General features: G+C 39.6%; 1 pseudogene; it reads left to right on the plus strand.

Annotated features, from left to right (window-relative positions):
- Window positions 1-4,537: 4,537 nt before the first annotated feature.
- Window positions 4,538-5,157, plus strand: LOC105298407 (annotated as a pseudogene).
- Window positions 5,158-5,814: the final 657 nt, after the last annotated feature.

Genomic DNA, 5,814 nt, shown 5'->3' on the forward strand with positions numbered 1-5,814 from the left:
TTGTGTGTGAAGAAGGTTCTTATGCCTTTTCTGTAGTATAAATACTGCTCTTCCTGAGGCAACCCCAAGTTATGCCTCTGTTTGAGACTGCAGCACAAGACTTTGTATATTCAGTCATTCATTCAACAAACATTTATTGTGGATCACACAATCTGTGTGCCTGACACTGTGCTGGGCATTGGAGAATCATAAATATGGAGTTCCTGTCTTCTGAGAGCTCAGAGCCAAGCCCAGAATAGACAGAAGAGTCCAGAGAAACATATCACAGCATGAAGGAGGAAGTGAGCACAAGATATGATAGAGGCCCAGAGCAGGGGATTCACTCATGCTAGAGGAAAAGCAGTTGGAGGGAGGCTTCCCAGAGCAGCTGTGTTTGGTAATAATAGTCTAAGGCATGAGATGGTGCAACCATTTGAGATATTGTAAGTTGTTCCGTACAGTTGTATCAGAACTTTTGCATTTCCAGAGACAGAGGAGAAGAAAAATAGACCTGTAGAGATGGGTCTCATGTGTACTCCTAAGGATTTGGGGATCGTGTTCTAAAGGTTATGAACTGCTAATAAATGGTTCTAAATAGAGAAGTGATGCATCTCTGGCATCTATGAGAAAATGTTATTGTATTTTACACTTAATTTTTAGAATTTTTATACACATATATAAGTATACAAATTATAAATGTACAGCACACTCAATTCATAGAAATTATATTTTAGGAGGGGATTTTGTTATTTTACAGTAATTAACAGTCATTTTGACTGCTATCTCAGATTTTGGTACCTGTAGGAGTTTACTTCTTTCTCTGAAGGTAAATCTAAATCTAAACCTAATTTTAGAGGTCCTGTCAGTTTCTTTTATTATGATATTATTACATTCGAGGGATGTAAAGGAAAATCAGTAAACAAGACATCCTCGAGAGCAGTGTGGTTGTCAGGCTTCGTTCTGGCTAAGGGCTTGGGTAATGGGAATGGGAGGGAGAGATATTACCCTGTGTAGTGGGAGCAGAGGCCAGTAGGGAAGGTATTTTCAAGACATACATAGAAATGACACCATCAAGGCAGAGACTCCAGGAAGAGCCGTAAAAGCAGATTTGCTCAAGCTGCCTGAAATGGATTACTCTTGAGGACGCAGCACTCCTATAGAAACCAGGTCCTTTTTGCTTCCATCCATTTCACTTCCCAGAGGCAAAAGTTAATTGACTCTCCACCATTGGAGATCAGCATCTTTTTGCCTTGGCTTCTGCCTCTTCTGCCACAGCCAAGCAACCCCTTCTGATCTGGGCATTTTCTCTCAGCCTTTTATGCTTACCAATCAGTTCTGCTCATTTCTAACTGCCTCATAACTCTGCTCTCATGACGTTTCTCTGTGTAAGCCCCTAGTCCTGCTACCATCTGCTGCTGCTGCTGCTGCTGCTACTACTACAAAAAGCGGAGTCTATTTGGAGTGATTTGCTCACTATCATTGACCTTGCTGGGCAAAGCCCTGTGCTGGGCCACTTCGCAAACTGTTGGCCATCCTGTATCCTGGTGTGTCTCCTGGTCCAGGACAGGTGAGGCAGAATATGAAATTCTTCCACGTGAGAAATTACTTGGGCTCTTCCCTAAGCAGAGACTGTGAGCTTGAGATTTCCCTCCAAACTAGGAATTGAGGCAGACACTATATTGACCTGTTTGCTACAATGGCAACAGCCCACCTTAAAGTAGTTCTATGGCAGCTGTTAAAAACAAACAAACAAACAAACAAAAAAACATTAGGAGGACAGTATTGAGTCGATGTTTGCTTCAGAGGAGGGGTAGAATGAGTCCTATTACTGCATTTTTGCTTCCTTACAAGGCTCTCTTATATTGATTTAAAACCATGTGAATCAGATCAGGTTTCTCTCTTGCCTAAAGCCTTCCCAAACTTTCCCACAGCATTCAGAATACAACCTACCTTCCTCCCCACGGCAATCAGGCACTGCCTAGTCGAATCCCTGCCTCCTCTTCAGCCTCAACCTGGAATTCTTTTCCGCTCACTTACCAAGCTTCAGCCATGCCAGCCTTTCTTCTGTTATTCAAAAGTTATACTCTTTCTTCAGCTCAGAGTATTTGCACGTGCTGTTCCCTCTACCGGAAACTCTCTTCCTTCAGGTCTCATGGGATTAGACGACTTTTTATTCTTTAGGTCCCAGCTTAAATGTCATCTCCTTAAAGAGATCTTCCCTGGCCAACTGAATCAGAAACTCAGGGGATAGGCATAGCACTCACTGATCTTTGAGAACCACTGTCTAAGAGAGCATTGGAAAGAATTATGGTACGAGCCAGAGAGATTCTGAGTTTCAAAGGACTTTTGCACCACTACAAATTTATTCAGATAAATAAATATCCCACGTATATACTTATGCATTGTTTATGTGATAAACGCTATAAAGAAAATAAGATGCCATGAATCTCAAGGTGGGCAACAATCTTTTCCTCTATTTATTAAACAGGGCAGTGGCGGTGGCAGAATGTAATCGAGATAAGATAGAGAAGGTGTCCTGTGTTCCTGAACCTGCCTTGAATTGAGATGTGAATCAGGGATGTCTGAGGATCTGGGGGATGGGGGAAGGGAAGACCAGAAAAAGGACTTGGAGTGGAAAAGACCTTGATGTGTTTAAGAAACAGAAAGGAGACCAGTGTGTCTGACGCAGAGAGCCAGAGGTGGGGGAGAAAGATGAATGTGGAGAACGAGGCACAAGCCAGTCTATACATGGCAATGGTGAACAGTTTGGGCAGTGCCAGGGTATTTTAAGGAGTCAGGGGACATGAAGGAATTCTCAGTTTTAAAAGACCACTCTGGATGCTTTGTGGAGAATGGATCATGAGGGTACAGGTATAACTAATATTAATAACATACTTATGAGGCTTGCAGTGTACTTGGCACTGCTTTAAACCCTTTATAAGCAATTACTTTGGTGAGTAATCTTATTATGTGCACGAGGTAAATACTATCACTCACTCCACTTTTTGAACGGAGACACAGAGAGGTCAATAACTTTTCTGAGATCGGACAGTTGGTAAATGACAGTGCTAGGACTCAAACCCAGACAGCATGAATTGAAAGTCTGGGCTCAAAACCACCATGTCAAAATAGGCATATTATTCCTGCCTTCTCTCCTGACAAAGGATGGCTTTGAGCTTAAAATAGTATGCTCTAGTAAAGTGTTTTGAATATTAAAAAGGTACTATGTGCATTTAACAATGCCATTATATTGTATAAATATAACTCATTAAACAACGTATAATGAATTGGCTCCTAATCTTCTGTATATTGCGGTTAAAAGCAGCACTAATATTTGCAGCAAGAAAAACAATTAGCACATTCATTAAGCAGAGTCCTGCTTACACTTTACTCATTAACTTTAATCATCTATGAAATGCTTGAACTAAACTAACCTGTCAGCCCAGAGTCATTAGTGCTTGTCTACAAAAGATGATGCTTTAATTTTTAGGTTATGTTTTAATTTTACAGACGAGGAAAGAACCCAGCTTAGTCACTATTTTCCCTTAATAGTACTTGTGATCAAGATAGTGAACATTATTTAAACTAAAAAATCATTATCTTTTACAATAGCATCATCCACTGGATCCTAATTTATAGTTGCATTTATTCCCCTTCACTTTCTCAACTATGATAGCTCCTCTTTGGCTTTTAAGTAACAATACACATTTTTAAAACAGAATATGTTGATACCTTTAAATGGTATAATTCTTTTGTCTAAGTCAACACAGAGAACTCCATGTGTGACACTGGAAAATTTAGAAAAGTCGTTCTCAATTGTTTGAGGTATGATGGACACCTTGAGAACCTGAATATACTCTGGGCCTCCTCCCAAGAAAAATGTACATATACATAGTTTCTAGAGGTTCACAAAACTCCTATAGTGTACCCTTGAGTCACCAGGGTAAGAATCCCAGGGGAAGAACTTGTGCTTTAATCTAAGTAAACTACTTAGAAGCAACTAAAGTTTATCCTTAGTTGATATTAAAAGTGCCCCCCCTCCTTTTTTTTTTTTTTATCAAGAAGAGCACTGACTAATAAGTGTAGAAGAGAGAATAGAAGCAGAAAACTCAATACTGGGAAAATTTTAATATGGAGTTGATATTAGTTAGTTTTAGGATATCATGGTTTCTTTTTTTAGATGATGTAGTAGCATTCGTTATTCAGAAGATTGTGTTTATTTGGGTGGGGGGGGATGTTTGCTAAAGTAAGGATAAAGCTCATGATAACTGGAATTTACATTGAAAAGATTCAACAAGATAGACAAATGAGAGAAAGATATAGATAGATGATAGATAGATAAATGATGGATAGACAGATAGAAAATAATGAAGATAGATGATAGATAGATAGATAGATAGATAGATAGATAGATAGATAGATAGATAAATTTTGGACTGAATTGTGTCCTTCCCTAAAATTCATTTGTTGAAACCCTAATCACCAATGTGGCTGTATTTAGAGATGGCTTTTAAAAAAGTAATTAAAGGCATTTACCTCTATGGTGGCAGCGGTAAGCATGCTCAGACTTTGGAAAAGGCTTGCCTCCAGTGTTTCTTTTTGCTCGATGGCAAAAAGAAAGTCTGACTGGATCCCAATGAGACCAATGAAATCGTCAAGGCCAACTCTCGGCAGCAGTTTCAGAAGCTGATCAAAGATGGGCTGATCATCTGGAGGCCTGTGACTGTCCACTCCCGAGCTCGATGCCAGAAAGGCACCTTGGCCCACAGGAAGGGCAGGTCCGTGGACATATGTAAGAGAAAGGGCACTGCCAGTGCTTGGATGCCTGAGAAGGTAACCTGGATGAGGAGGGTGAGAATCCTTCACTGACTGCTCAGAAGATACAGTGAATCTAAGATTGGCTGCCACATGTATCACAGCCTGTTCATGAAAGTGAAGTGTCATGTGTTCAAAAACAAGCGGATTCTCATGGAACACATCCACAAGTTGAAGGCAGACAAGACTCACAGGAAATTTCTGGCTAACCAGGTTGAGGCTCTCAGGTCTAAGACCAAGGAAGCACACAAGTGCCATGAAGAGCAGTTCCAGGACAAGGAGAAAGAAGCCATCCAGACTCTGTCCAAGGAAGAAGAGACTAAAAAATAAAGCACCACCTCTCTTACCTGTACATAGTGGCCTTGGCGATTATAGATCAATCATTCAATAAAATAGCCTTCGTCTGCCTAAAAAAAAAGCAATTAAGGTTAAATAATGTCATAATAATGGGGCCCTAATCAAATAAGAAAAGAAAGAGACAAGAGGGGCATGCGTGCATGGAGAAAAGACCATGTGAGGACGCAACGAGATGGCAGTAGTCTGCAAGCCAAGAAAAGAGGCCTCAGGAGAAACCAAATCTGATAACACTTTGATCTTGGACTTCCAGGCTCCAGAACTGCGTGAAAGTAAATTTCTGTTGTTTAAGTCACCCACTGACTGTATGATATTTTGTTATAGCAGTCCTAGCAGACTAAGATAGATTGTCAGACTGATAAGTGATAGATTAGATGATAGATAGATAGATAGATACATAGATTAGATAGATAGATAGATAGATAGATAGATAGATAGATAGATAGATACATACATACATACATACATACATACATACATACATACATACATACATAGACAGATGATAAATAGAGTAGATAGATTAAATATGGAAAATATTAACAATTATAGAAGCTAGGTGAGTATATGGTTTCTATGTTACTGTTCTTTCAAAATTTATGACAGTTTGAAATTTCATAATAAAAATTTTAGGGGAAACATCCTTGCTTTTGAGTATTTAGGGTA

This window comes from Pteropus vampyrus, unplaced genomic scaffold, assembly GCF_000151845.1.
Source record: "Pteropus vampyrus isolate Shadow unplaced genomic scaffold, Pvam_2.0 Scaffold152, whole genome shotgun sequence".
NCBI lineage: Eukaryota > Metazoa > Chordata > Mammalia > Chiroptera > Pteropodidae > Pteropus > Pteropus vampyrus.